Below are 16286 nucleotides of genomic sequence, written 5' to 3' on the forward strand. Positions count from 1 at the left end.
TTCCCCAAGCCTTCTGTCCCTTGCCTCTGGTAGGTTCCACAATGGTACAGGCAGCATCACGCTGCACAATGGTTTCCAAGCAGTGAAAGAGGGTGATTCAGCAAGCACTCTTCTTTTTTTTTCTCCCTCCCCCCTTCCTTTTATTTTGATTTTAAGGGTGATACTTGCTACAAGCTCATTTTTTTCTTTTTCCTTTTTTCCTTTTTCTTTTCTTTCTTTTTTTCTTTTCTTTTTTTTTTGCAAATTGCTTTACCTCCAATTTCTGGGGCCTGAAGAATTTTAAGATTGCATTTTCTGGAAATCACCTTCTTATCATTAATTCTAAACAATTCCCCAATCCCCAAAGAAGCCCTTCCTCATTCCAGTTTGGAATGTGGTTATGAGAAGCAAGTAGGGATTCACTTGATGGTGCAAACAGTGCTGGACCAGGATCCTAATTCTCAGGCACGGCATGGTAGGTGACTGCTCATTTGGGGTCATGATGATTTGTCGTTGCTATTGTTTGTTGTTGTTGTTGTCGTGTGCCTTGTGTATGTTTGTGTCTTTGCAGGGTACGGTGATAACTGCTGATTGCTACTGGTAGGGAGATGGGTTGGAGAAGAAGCTGGGGTGGGGGAAAACTGGGATAATGAGGTAAAACATTGGGGATGCAAGAAGACAGCAAGTTGGGACAATCTATGGTCAGAGGAGTATCTTTTCCTGTACTTGGGTGTGTTGAAGCATTTCTCTTTGGGGTAAGAAGAGAGGGTATGGGAGGAGAAGCGGAAGGCCTTTCTGTGACAGGAAAGGAAGGAGTCATAGAGCTGATGTATGGAAATGGTTGGGAGATGCTCAGCCTTCCCTCTGAAATTGATGCATATTTTTAGGAAATAAAACCATGGCTTTAAACAATGTTTACCATATATTTACTGGGATAATGTAACTTAAATCCTTCCAAATGTACACTGTATATAGTAAGAAGATAAATATTAGCCATACATAGACATACACAAACGTATATTATTTCTATCTACCTATCCATCCATCTAGCTAGTTCTAGCTCTCCATTGCATTTCTCCCCAATCTCTCTCTGTGTCTCTGTCTCTCTCCTACTTGCTTGTTGGAAAGTAATGGTATTGTCCTTGTATAGAGATTCTGGGAGAGATTTGGGCAAGGGAAAGGAGAAAGGTGAGAGACTCCATTAGGAGATAATCAGAATCACTGCAATTTCAGGTGCACAGGTCAGGGATTCAGCGAAGCAAATGATTCTTCAGTATAGCAAGATGCATTCTTCATCACAAGGTTTCTTTAGGTATGTGCTAGAATAGCATGACCCTTAGAAGGCTCAGATGCTGTCAGGAAAGCAAAACAACCCCACTGCCTACCCAAATGTAAACTCAGTGGTGGTGTGGATTGCAGTAAATCTGTCAGGATCCAACAGTTATTTGTGACTGCAGCAATATATACATATATACTTATATGTGTATACAAATGTACATACATATAACACACACATACATATATATTTATGTATATATATTCATATCTTGGAAAACCTTTGGCCAATAAATGTTGCAGAAATTAGGAAAGAATTAGATTTTTAAAAAGTTTCTCTTCTTTTCATATCAAAAGAATGAGGGTTGGGATTTTTCCCTTTTCTCTCTTATAGATGTCTTCCTAGGACCCTGTAATCTTGCTAGAGAAGTAAACTGTTTACAAGGACTTCCACAGCAGAAGCTCACTGCTTCTTTAATGCAGCCTTTTCTTCCTCTGGTTTGTTGACTCTAACTTTGAGAAAAACATTGCATACAGGCAAAGGAAGGTGGTTTTGGAGGTCAGATTTTAACCAAATGGGCAAAGGGGAATATTTGAAAGAAAATACACTAGATAGACATCATGTATTCATGGTCCCATTATCCTTTCCACTTCCACTCCAACTCTGATGGTTACAGAATTATGGTAGAGGGCTGATAACCAAACTCAACAGGATAAGACATGATGGGCCTGTCCAATACCCCCTGGGATGGTTTAAATTGTTAAATTGTTTTTAAAATGTTTTTTAAACATTAAATTGTTATCATTCTGACTCAGGGAAATTTATTTGCATTAAAGCAGAGGTTCTTAACATGGGGTGTGAACTTGTACAAAAACTATTTTGATGACTCTAAGACTAATTGGTTTCTTCTGTAATCACATTTGTTTTATTTTATACATTCAAAAACATTATTCTGAGAAAGGGTCCCAAGGTTTCACCAGAATGACTGCCAGAGGGGTCCATAATACACACAAAGGTTATGGGGCCCTGCTTTAGAGGGAAAAGGAAAGATGAATGAGTGCACAGGCTTGCCTCCACCTTTGGATTTTCAGGGACTTTGGGGGTCATGTGCAGCAATTTTGGCTGTCTCTAGTATGCATCCTGTGCACTTTAATTATGTTTATATAACTGGCATAAATACTGACTCATTTCATCACACTGAGCAACTGAGCTTTTTTTCTGCTCCATAATGGGAATTGAAAAGCAGATGACAAAGGTGGTTGGTATGTGACTTAGGAAGGGTGCTGAAAAGCTGTCAGGCTTTCTTAATATTGCATCCCTCCATCTTCTTGTTGCAGAACAGGTTTAATTGGCCAGTCTTCTTCTTGAAATTTTTTTTAGTCCATTCCAGGAAAGAAATGTTGCAGGCAGGGAGCAAGAAAATGTTTATTATGGAAAATTCAGCTCCTTCTCGCTTGATGTTTGTACTTGATACAGTGTTTCTGTTGCTGAGAGGTATATGTGTGTGTTGGCTGGAAGATGTTTGTGAGCAGATCCCAGAGGGTTGAGCGTATTTTCTCTATTCTTGTCTGGCATGTCTGAAGCCATTATTATTTAATCGTTTTGTAATGTGCTCAGTAATTTGCAGGGTTAAAAGAAACTGTTGGTTGATCAAAGATACCGTAGTGTCCTGTGTGCATATATTTTAAATACAAGTAAGCGCCGTCAGATTTCTTAGGTCAGCATATCCTTTAGGAACATAAGAAGCAAGAACAATTTGGCCGTCTCTGCTAATTTAAATTTCATCTAAAGTTTGAAGGCATATATTGTCTTTGATGTAAGTTCAGTGCAGATTAATTTTTTCTTTTATAAGCTAATTCAAAAGCTTACCTTGACGATGAATAATAAAAGACAACTTAAGAGATTTCTTCGTTAAGTGGGATCATACCCATCCTCGCTTTCTGTTCCTGTTCTGTCATTGGGTCACCTTTTCAGTTGAAGGACTTTCAGTGGAATGCAAAAATGTGAAAATGGAATGATTTCCTTCCTGTCTTTTTATTTTTTATGTTTGCCATGTCATTAGAGCACTAAGGAAAAATGAATGAACAGAGGTCATTGAACTAAATAGGAAAGAAAACAAACCAAAAATGAGTATCTATTTCTTTTCAGTATCACTATTCCCTCTTTAATAATTTCTCATACTCTTAGTTGGAAATGGAAATATTTATTTGTGCAAGAAAGAAGAAAAAAGTATCTTCTGCCATTAAATGGAAAAATGCATTTGCTGCAGTCTCCTTCATTACCTCTTCTTCAAAACACAGAGACACGCAAACATAACACAACATTTTTCTATACATACTTACTGTAGTTCCATCTGTGTGAATGGGAGAGGGGATGCAATTTGCATCCTTCCTCTCAACTCAGTTGATGTAGTCACAAGATTTAATCCCAGCCCTTCCTCTGAGATTACTTCCTATTTAATTTAGATAAATCTTGTATGTACATAGTTGTTTGCATGTTGTTTCCTCTATTAGAATGTGAACTTCTTGAGGACAGGGCCTGTTTTTGCCTTTCTTTGTGTCCTCAGTGCTCAGCAAGGTGCCTGGCACAGGATAGGTATTTAACAAATGTTTGCTGCCTGACAGCAAAGTATTACATTAGTTATGGCCATACCACGAAGTGTGAATCAGTTTATGAAGTGTAAACCCCTTTCTCTGATAGAATTTTAAAAAGCAGCCTCATTGTAAAGCAAAAACTGGACATTCCTTTGAAGGGCTTTAAATAGATATGCCCTAGAGAGAGTTTATTGGTTCTTAAGCAGCATTAGCATTGCTCTTGGGGTGAAGGGATTTGTCTGGCCTCCCCATCCATTGGCCATGTAGCTTTGAAGCAGAGAGGTGAGAGGCAAACAGTATCCAGCAAGACTCAAGGACATCTGTGCCAGGTAGATGGTATACAGAGAGGCAGAAGTAGCTTCAAGGATGGTGACCTCTAGCATCAGAGAAGATTGCTAGCTATGGATGTATTCAAGAGAAAACTAGCCCTGGCGATTCTGATTAGAATTGTTGAAAGCGTCCTAGTGGGAACTCTTGGGTTATAGTAGTGGGCTAAGTCCCACAGGCTGACACATGAGACTTAAGGCTATAGCCTCCTTTGGGGATCCAACCTTTCAGTGCAAGTACAGGTTGGGAGAATAGTCCCAGAGGGTCTACTACATATGGGATTGGGCATTGATGGGGGAAAATTTTTCAGAGAATCAGTCCAAGTTTGGAGAAGATGGGCAAGGGAGAGATGCTTATTAGTAACAAATCATGGTACCCTTGTGTCTTTGGAATATTGTTTTTTGGCGTTATAAAGGTCTATGGTGAGTCACTAAGGCTGACACAGATGACAAGTTATGCTACATGTTTATTTTTTGAAAGAAAATAACATTAAGTACTGGGGCTACCAAACTTTGAGATATTTCCAAATCCATTTTTGTTCGATATTCACATTCTATATTCATAATAGGCGATGTGGTGTCATGGATAGAGAGTTGGTGTTGGAGTCAGGAAGACCTGCATTCAACCCGTACTTGATGTGTGACCTCATGCAAGCTAATTAATCTCTCAGTACCTTGGATAACTCTGTAAAATAACATTTTAGGGCAGGTCCTGATCTACATTCATAGAATTTGTATATGCCTATATCTATATACATATGTGTCTACACACATATGTAATGTTGACTACTGTGGCTCTCACTACCTGGAAGGTCAAGTGGATTAGATTTCATTCCTCCTCCAGGGTTCTCTAGTATCTGAAAGGGATTTTTTGAGTATCTGGGCTAGCCTAACAGCTATCTGCGAAGGGCAGCTGGATGGTGCAATGGCTAGAGTACTGGCCTTGAAGTCAAGAGACTCATCTTTCTGAGTTCAAATCTGGTCTTGGACACTGTGTGACTCTGGGCAAGTTATTTAACCCTGTTTGCCTCAGTTTCCTCATCTGTAAAATGAGATGGAGAAGGGAACGGCAAACCACTCCAGTATCTTTGCCAAGAAAACCCCAAATGGGGTCATGAAGAGTTGGACATGACTGAAAAATGACTCAACAACAACAATAACGAGGCTCTCTGCAAATGACTGTAGCACCCACCAGTGTTGTTCCCTCAATGGTAGGGGTGATCCCTGCACCCAGTTCTATTTGGTCACTGTCAGAATAGCTTTCATATGGAAATATTTACATCAAAAGATACAAGCACAAATATGTGAATTTACTCTCCCAACACATAGGAACCAAAATCCTCTTGCCCCCTAAACCACCGCAGTCTCTGGGGATTAGTAGGGAATGAGATTCATAGCTTGGTTTGAGTCATATAAAGCACAATCTGAGTTCTAAGTCCAAAATACTGATCAGTCTCGATTCCCAAGTGCCTTGGCTTCTCTGGGCTACTGAGTCAGGCTGGCTGGCTACATCATCTCACCTACAATCCTGTCTCCAAGGTCACCATGGCTTAGACTCTAGTGCTGTGAGGACCACCTCCAGCACCTGAAACTGAGGACAAATCATACAGAACAGAAACAAACACCCTGAAGCCCATTTCTCAGAGCCAGGGTAAGAGAAAGAGAGCAGGAGAAAGAAGTTCTTCCCTTCTCACCGGTTCAGTTCATAGTATCTGTTATGAGTGAACTGGGATCTTCTTCTGGAAGAGCACAGAGTGGCAGAAAAAAAAAAACACAACCATCTCTGGCAATCAAAGGAAGCTATCCTACTCATGTGGTAGGGAATGCAGAGACCTCCATGTTAGGCAATCTAGATATATTCCAAAGGCCCTTCAGGGTGCCTTCTTGTTAGGAAGACTGCACAAGCCTGGGTTACACATACATATACAAGCTACATATACCCATATGTATGTAACATTTACATGTAGGTATCTATATTTGCATAAGGAAATTCCAAGTCATTTGCCAAATATATTAATTTTGATCAAACCATAAGCTATTTGTTGTTCCTCTTTAAGTGATCAGTTTTCAATACAAAAGAACCGTAAAACATTTGTCTGCTTTTTAATTGTTTTATTGCTACAGTTTTGTAATTACTTCTGATAGGTTGAGAGGTTGGTGATTTTGTCCACTTAAATATGCCTTTCCTTCTCCTGAGTTAGGTTTCAGGCCCTCTGTACCTTTTCTCTTAAGAGTTGACCTGCCTGACTAGTTAGAGTTACCCTTCAATAGCTCAACCTTCCAAAATCCAATATTAGAATCCAGGACATGATGAGGCCCTGGAGTAGGCCTTGAGAAGAGGTATTGTTATATGCCTTAAATGGTGAGATGACCATTAGAACAGTAGCAAGATGGAGCTCAAATAAGCTAATTTTGTCTAACCTTCCTCATTTTGAGGAAATGAAGACGATGAGGTTTTCTCAAGGTCAGACAAGTGATAGCAGACAGGACGTGGAGCTTAGAGCCATGTCTTTTAACTCTGAATCTAGTTCTATCTCTTTAGTAGTCAAGTGGAAAATCAAGTTGGCATTTTAAAAGTAGGCCCTGGACATAAAGAATTTCTGTACTTACTTCTGTGAAGATTTTTATAGAGCAACTAATATAATGGATCTGTAATATGTTGACATCAACTGTTCCCAGCGTTCTTGTTTCATCGTATCTCTGTGATGCAAGCCTTATAAACCTTCAGAAATCATGATTCCACTCTTCTTTTAGGGATGAAAATGGAGCCTTTGAACAGGAGAAAGACCGTTAAGCCTCCTTAGAGGCATTTGTGGAATAATTGCTTATTTTAAAGGTGCATTGTATACAGTTAAGTTTAAACCATTTGATTGGGTACTCTCCAGTGGCCATGTAGGAAAGTAAAGTACATCTTTCCAACTCTTTTGTGGGACCTTCCTTCACTGAAAAACAGCCTAGTGTAGTAGCTTCCTATAAATATGCCCCACTTAACTCATGGAGTAGTTAATCTGTCAGTCAACAAGTATTTATTAAATGATCATTTTATGCAAGGCATGATGCTAACAGACTCTTAACTTAACTCTTTTGAATTAAATATACACTATCAGGTTGGATTCCCAGAGTGAGGTTGGCTACAGCTCACCTTCAAGATTCTAGCACCATAGGTTCCCAAAGTGGGTGATACCATTCCCTGGGGGGAGCTGGAATGATACAGGGGAGCAGTAGTAGTCTTTGGTGCAATTGAGGGGTATTGAATAAAAGTAAGGGGATGGGTGAAGAATACGGAAGAAGAGAAGATAAGAAAATTTTGAAAAACCTTCTGTACATGTTTCACTTGTGGTATAGCAAAGTAAAAGTTGTAGTGATTACATTATTTTCCAAATAAACACACAAAATGCCAGTTATAACCCAGAAGTGGTCAAGTCTGCTGACAGGTCTTAAGAAGCAAGTGTTGGCAAGTGAGCAGGTGGCGCATTGTTGGGAAGCCCAGCATGTATTGGCAGGAACGTATACATGTAACTTTTTCACAATAGGATACTATATGGTTATATGATGCAATATTGCATCATCAAAATTATAGTGCAGGGAAAAAAACTACAAATTTACAATAAATTATTAAATTGAATATGCATCATTTAAATTTTATTTTTTTTGAAATGATGCAAATTTTTAAGCCATTACATGATGCAATATTGCATCATCAAAATTATAGTGCAGGGAAAAAAACTACAAATTTACAATAAATTATTAAATTGAAGATGCATCATTTAAATTTTATTTTTTTTGAAATGATGCAAATTTTTAAGCCATTAAAGAGTTAAAGAAAGTAGATTTCCAGTGGGGCACTGAGTTGTTGGGTTTTTTTTAAAGGAAGTGGTAGGTCAAATAAGTCTGGGAACCTCTATTCTACTGGTAACCTAGAAGGCATGTATCTTCCTAATGCTCAAGCCTTTATTCTAATATGTTCTTTCTAATATTATTTACCAGTGGTTAACACTTCTGTGTAATTTAGCCAAATAACATCAACTAGCTTTTAAAAAGGGGTATTTATTAAGAGAGAGAGCAAGAAAAGAATTCAAACATTTCTCCCCAGTGCTTGGTGGCATACTCCCATTTACCGTGTTGGTCCCTAGGGAGAATGGAGTCAAATGTAAAAGTAGCTTCTATAAACATTGGTCTCACCAGTTCACTTCTCAATGCAGCATAGCCAACGGGTGATTTGTTTTTGCTTCCTATTGGCTACCTTTAATACCTCGCTATGCTGGGTCAAGCAGTTTATTTGGGACTTTGAATCTCACGAGGTTTAGTTTCTATCAGGAGTTGCAATTGCTTCCAGCTCCTAAGTCTGATGCTTTATTCTCCCAGCCTTTTGAAGCTCATGGTGTTGTGAGCTAGTCCGATATTCTTTCACTTGAGAGAAGAAAAGAATAATTTCAGAGGAAAAGAACAGAAGCCCATGTTCCTAGGCCACATGGCTAACCAGGTGGGGACACAGAGCTAAAGGCTCCTTCCCATCCAGAGGCTTATGTAATGCAGCAGGGATAGAGGAAGAGAGAGCCTTAGCTGATTAGTGCCTTTCAAATGCACACCCACTTCTTTCTCAGCAGCCACTCTGTTTCTTCTCCATTTTGCTTGCTTCCCTGTGTGGTTAGCAGATAGGAAATAGTTGCTTCAGATGAGTTTCCTGCAAATGATCATAATTGATGGTCCTATCCAGTTCCCTGTTACACAAATAAACAAAAAACTAGTCCCTGACCTATAGTAGCTCGCATGCTAATGAGAGAGACAACTTGTGAATATCTAGATATATACAAGATACATATGGTGCCTTGGATAGTAATCTATGAGGGGAAGGTGCTAATATAGCCAGGAGACTCGGGAAAGGTCTCCTGCAGAAGGTGAATCTTGAAGAAAATCAGGGAACCTAAGAGGAGATGAGATGTCTGCAAAGATAGAACTCTTTTCTGGTTAGGATTATATAAGCCAGTGCAAAGGAAGGGAAATAGAGGATTGTAGATCATGTGAGGCCCAGTGAGGGAGGTCAGTGTAAAGAGTGAGATGTAAGAACACCCAAAAAGTAGGAAGGATTCAGGTGATGAAGAGTATGTTACATTTGATCCTTGGTACTTGGGGACCACTGGAGTTTATTTAATTAAAGTAGTGACTTGGTCAGACCTGCTCTAGAGAATCATATATCTATATACCTTGAAAGTCATTGAGTCTGATCCTTTTAAACCCTCTTATTTACATCAAAAGAAAGTGAGACTCAAAAAGGTTATATACATAGTAATTGGCATTGCCAGAATTGAAACTCAGGACCTATTATCCCAAATTTACTACCCTTTCCACCACACACACACACACACGCATATACACACACGATATGTATATATACATATATACGTATGCACATGCATGAATACACAACATAATACAACATATGTAAACACATGCATATATACACATATACAATGCACATATATACACACATATATACATACATATGTATTGTGTTATATATATGTATGTATAATATCTTAAGATTGATAACTTTTTAAATATTTGATGTTTACTGCCTGGCCAAAAAATTCTTAATATTTTCAAATGCCATTATCAAATCAAATAAAGTATCTGAAGCAACTTATGAATATAAAAGAGCCACCCAAATATCAGTCATCATCATATTATTTTGTGTGGACTTACACCAGAAACTAAAAAATTCGCAGCTTTTACCTCAGTGTAAAGATATTTCAAAGCATCCCATTTACTGACTTAGAGAGTGTTTGTTAGTGTTGACATTTGGACTCAATGCAGTTTGCTTGACTTTTTTCCTTTCCTATTTGGAATAAAATTCCTGTTTAGGTGATGAAACTAAGCATGTGTATCTTTTTTATCTTTAGGGCTAGAGTTAGAAACTTACATCAGCAGGACTGTCTCAGATCTCACTATGACACCTCATGTATGAAGCTGATAACTTAAGACCATTTCCTATAGATGAGTAACAACACAAGCAGTGGTGAGTTGCAGCATTGTTGAAATAAGTGGGTCCTAAAGAACATGCGATACCAATTATGTATGCAATTATTATACAGTTTCTATGTTTAGTCTATGTTTCTGAGGAGTTATTCTTTCATGCTTTATGTTGCATATTATGTTGATGCATTAAAAATGAACATAGGTAATCAAATGACAAAATGTTTACATGGTGATGTAAATAATATTGATAATATGCTGCCGAGGAGAATCATGTATCTGTCATGTATCTCAATATTTGAATCATTGAATTCTAGTTAAATCATTAGATGACTACATTTGGTTTCAGAGAGATACTTTCCAGTGGTAAAATAATAATTAGGTCCTAGTAGAACTGAGAAGCACTCCTGGTAGAGCTATTGTTTCTTTTTAATGTCCTTTTGATCCTATTTATATGTTAGCACTTAGTGAAGACAAGTCACATCACATTTTAAAGTTCATTCCCTGGATATTTTAAACCTCTATTTTTCTGTTTGATAAAATCAAACACAAAAAATTATCTGTCTAAATTCTTTTCCTTATTTCAATAATTAAAATCATATTATTTCTTAAAAATGTCAGCATACACACAAGCATACTATTTAAAAATTCAAATATGTGATGTTTCCTAGTCAAATTGACTCTTTTTTTAAAGTTTTGGGGGTAATCAAGGAAAAATGACTTGCCCAGGGTCTCACAGATAGTGTCTGAGGTCATATTTGAACTCAGGTCCTCCTGTCTGCAGTGCCAATGGTCTATCCACCGTGCTACCTGGCTGCCCCCAAATTGACTCTTGAAAAGATGAGGGAGTATAATGTGCAAAATGGTATCATTGTGAAATAAGCCAGGATAGTAAATGCAGTAATCCTTCATATGGTAAAGCGGAAAGAATCTTGGACTTGGAGTCACAGGACCAGTGTTCAAAGCCTGTATCAGCCACAGGCTACCTCAGACTACATTGGACAAGTCATTTGATCTCTCTGGGTCTGGATTTCTTCACGAGTAGAATGAAGGGTTGGATGAGCAACTCTATGATCCTCTGGTCTCCCCTGTAGATAATACTGTTACTTGTCCTGGGAAAACCTCCAAACTGACAAAGTCTGGCCATTTAGTTGACTTGGACCACATCCATGATTAATTCTGCTTGCTTTATGTGGAAAAAAATAAGTGTTTTCATGACCATGATACATGCTTTGGCTCTAGAGCTTTCGTATAAGCATGGCGCTATGCTATAGATTCAGTGTGGGGATGTAGAAGCAGTTCTGGCCCTCCAGAGGTTTCCAGTCTAGGTGGGGAGACAAAAGAAGCACAGAGGAAAAAATGAGAAAACACTTCAATATGGTAGTTATTTTTGGACTTGCCTCTTTAAATGGCACATTTTAATATTTCATGATTCTGTAAGTTGAAGGCAGTTTAATTTGGCTAATGTTGGTGTTGTTGGTGCCATACAAGGGACCTTGGGTTCCCAAAAACTTGGCTAATGGAGTAAAACCACTGTCAGGCTCTACCAAGTTGGAAAGACTTTGAACATGAAGCAAGTATGCTTGATGTAGGATCAATATAGCGAAGTTCAGAGAGGCTTGTCACTAGGATGGCTGCCCAATGATGAATTTTCAAGTCATAGCCCTTCTCAATGACCTTTTATAAAGTCATATTTATGACATTCTTCTATTCAAAGAATATCAGTACAGATACAATCACAGGTCATCAAAGTGGAAAGAGCCCTGGATTTGGAATTAAAGGATGTGGTTCAAATCCCATATTTGAATTTTACTATGTATGTGACCTTGGTCAAGTCTTAGTGAGACCTGGGTCTTATTTTCCTAATTTGTAAAAGGAAGGGGTGGGACTAGATTATCTGAGGATTCCAACTGGAAGGGACCTTAGAGGTCACCCAAGGTCACTTTAGAAGTCAATACAAGCCCCGCATTTTAGATGTGGGGAAATTGAGGTCTGGAGAGAATGAGCAACTGGCCCAAGGTCCCACCAATAGTAATTGGCAGATATGGGATCTGAACCTTAGTCCCTTGACCAATTCCTCTTCTCTTTCCACCAGACTGTGCAGCCTCCAAATCCATCATCCTATGACTAATTATTAGTTTGCAGAAATATATGAAAATATTCTATGTCTCCGCTTTTCAGAGTGAGAGGATAGTGCAAAACTTTATTTGATTATATTTCAGTACTTCTAGGATGAATGCTCTGATTCTCTCTTCATTAGTGAAGGTGGCTTAGCAAATCCTTCTATGTCTTAGCAAACAGTTCTTTGGCAAAAATAAATAACTAAAAATTATTATTGCATAGTGGCCAAAACTCTGCTGATGAGTCTCTCTGAACCTAGCTAGGCTAATACTCTAGTCAACAGATTCATAGTTCATAGTCTATTCTTGGACCCATACTCAGAGACTTTTCCAATTTGGAAGGACTTTCTAAAATGTGTAGTCTTCTGGGAATAGCCTTCGGAAACCAGTGGGGCTGGGGGGAGGTCACTTCTAAATCATGATGAGGTATTAGAGTTGGGCTTTAGCAGGATATTCAGTTAATATAACAATTTTTAAAAAGACTTCAATTCTGTAATATGACTAGTTAAGGGAAAAACAACAAACAAGAAAAAGAAAGGGATAAAGAAAGAAATTGGAGGAGGGAAAAGAGACCAAGTGACAGGCAAAAAAAAAAATAGAAAGGTTAGTAACTCAGAGTGAAGCAGACAAACACATTCACATACAAACATAGTTAAATTAAGGGAGATGGAGAGATTCATTTGATTTGCACAAATGTAATCAGTGGTACATCAATGTAATCAGGTTCCTCATCTGTAAAATTAGAAGGAAATGGCAAACTACTACAGTATTTTTGCCAAGAAAACTCCAAATGGGGTCATGAAGAGAGGGATATGACTGAAATGACTGAACAACAATCAGCGGTACACCTAATTTTCCTATAATTGCAAAAATATACCACTGGTATTTGTAGAAGCTATTAAGAACAACAATCTGACTTTTACTGATTGTAGTTTTTTAGTTTGGTGGTCAGGGCCCTGGACTATTGATTCTAGGAAGACCTTCCTATAGGCGGTGCCAAGATGGCATTACTTCCAAATAAGAAGCAGTGTGGTGAGCCACAATCTAGAAATAGCACCAGACTGAATCTTAATGGGGAAATCCAGCAAAAAAGTGGCACTGAGTCCCTTTGTCCAGCCTACCTCAGCATGAGGAGGTGTAGACAAGGAGATCTGTGAAACTGGAGATGGGGTCTGGCTAGGAGCACACCAAGCACTCCAATGCCTAGCTAAGAGGAAGCCTAAGAGCTAGACCAGACCACTGGGGGTCTATCAAGTCACTGCTATGGGGACAGATGCCAACTTTGTTATGCACTACCCCAGTCTGGGTCACAGATCCAGAGCAGAGTGAGAAAAGGATCTTTCTCCAGTGGTAAGCATTGTTCTTGGTGGGAAGGCCCTGGCCTGAGTACTGAAAAAGGAGGAAGTTTGGAATTCAGAAGCAGCAGCAGTTTAGCTCAGACCCTAGACTCAAAGCAGGATTTCACTTCCAGCATCTAACTAAGCCTGCAGAGGAATAACCAAGGCAGGGAACACAGACCAAAGAGAAGCCTATAATTCTGCAACTCTGAACCAACCAAGATTTATAGCTGGCCGATAGGGGAGTCTGGCTATACTCTATCCTCGCATAGACACAAACCCGGGTTCAAATCTTGTAGAACTCCAATGAGTTGGGGGTGGGGCAGGTAGAAAAAAGACTTTATCCTGGATCAGATCACTTTGGGAGCACTAATAGATTGCAGGTCCCCAGCATCTCCCTGAGATCCTGGAATTACACAACATTCAATATCCTAAAAAAGCATCAACAGGACTAGCCCAGAAATATAGCAGAGTTCAACTCAAACATCGAGTCTGAAGTCAGGAAGCGGGCTGGAAGAATGAACAAACAAGCAAAGAACCTCACTATAAAGAGGTATTATCATGGCAGGGATGCTGAAGACACAGATGCCAAAGAGAATGAATCCACAACATCCACAAGCAATGTCTCAGAGAAAGCACAGTGTGAGCACAAATTCAACCAGAATCCTGGAAAAGATGAAGCAAGGAAAAGAGTTTAAAATGTTTTTATAAATAGAATGAGAGTGCTTGAGGAAAAAAAATGGAAAAAAATGAGGGCTACAGAAGGAAAGATTGGAAAAGGAAGTTACAGCTCGGCACAAGAGTTACAGATGTTTGCCCAAGCAACAAACACCCTGAAAATTCAAATGGACCAAATAGAAGCCAATGACTCCATGAGGCAAGAAGAAATGTTAAGGCTAAAAGAGAGAAGAAAATGTAAGGTATGTCAAACAAAAAACAACTGACATAGAAAACAGATTGAGGAGAAAAAAATTAAGAATCATTAGAAAAAAAAGAGCCTAGACATCATATTTTAAGAAATCTTAAAACTGCCCAGATTCTTAGAGCCAGATGGCAAACTGGAAACAGAAAGAATCCACCGATTAGCTCCGGAAAAAAAAATCCCTACGTGAAAATTTTCAGGACCATGATAGCCAACATTTACAACTTCTAGGTCAAAGAAAAATACTGCAAGCAATGACAGTGAAAGAATTCAAGTACACAGGAGCCATAGACGAGATTACACATGATTTAGCACCCACTAAAGGACAGGAGAACGTGGAATGCAGTATTCCAGAAGGCAACAGATAAGCTTGCGATGAAAAATAGCTTACCCAGAAAAACTGAGGATGATGCCACAGAGTGAAAAAGGATATTTAATGGGATAGAGAACTTCCAAGCATTCTGAAGAAATATTTAAGTTCAAACATAGGAGTGAAGAGCCACATAAAAAGGTAGACATGAATGAACAGTGTAACTAAAAAAGAGTTAACTGCTAATTTTCAAACATGGGGAGATGATACATATACCCCCTCTGAACCCTATCATCACAAGGGTCCACAGAAGGAGTCTAATTAGACAAGATGTGGGAATGATTTTGTTTTGCCTTGACGATCTTAAGAAAAGAATGGAAAGAGAGAGGAAAAAGGAATATACTGAGGGGCAAGGGGGGGGGAACAATGATTAGGAAATATTATCTCACATAATGAGAGCATACCAGTTGAGATCTATACAAGCAGAAAGGAAAGGATGGGGAGAGTAGCTGACACTTCAACTCAGTTCTCATCTGAACTGGTCAGAAGAAGTGAGACTAAACATAGACACAGTTGGGTACAGGAATACATTTCACTCAACATGGAAATGGGAAGGAAAGGGGAGAATGGAGAAGGGGAAATTAGAGGGGAGGGTAGATTAAGGGAGAGAGCAGGCCTAAGCAAAGCAAACTGTAAGGATATGCAAAACTATTTCTAGCTCTTTTTGAGGTGGCAAAAATGGGAATCTTAGGGGGTACTCATAAATTAGTGAATTGAACAAGTTATAGTTTATAAATGTGATGGAATACTACTGTGCTAACCTCTAATCAATGTAATGACCAACAAGAATTCCAGAGGACTAATGAGGATATAGAGAAACAAAGAACTCAGAACGAGGAATGAAAACAAAAACTTTTCGAATGTAGCCAAGGTGGACTTTTATTTTGATTGATTATAGATGTTTGTAAGGGGTTTGTTTTTCTTGTGTTCTCAGTTGGGGAGTAGTAAGGAGGGGTTTGAGTAGGAGGGTGAGAGACAGATTTTGGTTAATTACAACAAATAAAAATATTTTTTACAAAAGGACTTCTTGACAGGATTCTTCCCTCTGCAGACCTTCCCCAGCAACCAGTGGGCTTAGTGAAGATGTACTCAGTGAAAGGTGAAAATGTGATTCTCCTTTCATCTGTCCTGGAAAGGAAAGAGGGGACAAAAAAGTCTAGAGGCCCTGGAAATATGGTGGGTTCAGAGTCAGTTGTAGTCCACCATTTCCCTTCTCCTTTTTGTTTTGGGTAACTAAGGTATGATCATTAGTAACACTGAATATTCTATAAATTTCTCATTCTCTTCTTTTCCTGGATGGTGAAACTATATATATTTTTTGTACTCAAATTTGGACTATTGTTGCTGGTCCACCCAGCACAGCATGACTTGGAGATTAATAGGGCACCA

At 38.8% G+C, this 16286-nt stretch overlaps 1 long non-coding RNA gene across 1 annotated transcript in view; it reads left to right on the top strand.

Annotated features, from left to right (window-relative positions):
- Positions 1-243: 243 nt before the first annotated feature.
- The window catches only part of LOC118852737, a 38545-nt gene continuing 22502 nt past the window's right edge, over positions 244-16286 (top strand). Inside the window, exons 1-2 of the long non-coding RNA XR_005010622.1 lie at positions 244-454; positions 10076-10191. This is a non-coding gene — a long non-coding RNA (uncharacterized LOC118852737). The remainder of the gene's footprint in view (positions 455-10075; positions 10192-16286) is intronic.

The sequence above is a fragment of the Trichosurus vulpecula genome, chromosome 6 (genome assembly GCF_011100635.1).
Source record: "Trichosurus vulpecula isolate mTriVul1 chromosome 6, mTriVul1.pri, whole genome shotgun sequence".
NCBI lineage: Eukaryota > Metazoa > Chordata > Mammalia > Diprotodontia > Phalangeridae > Trichosurus > Trichosurus vulpecula.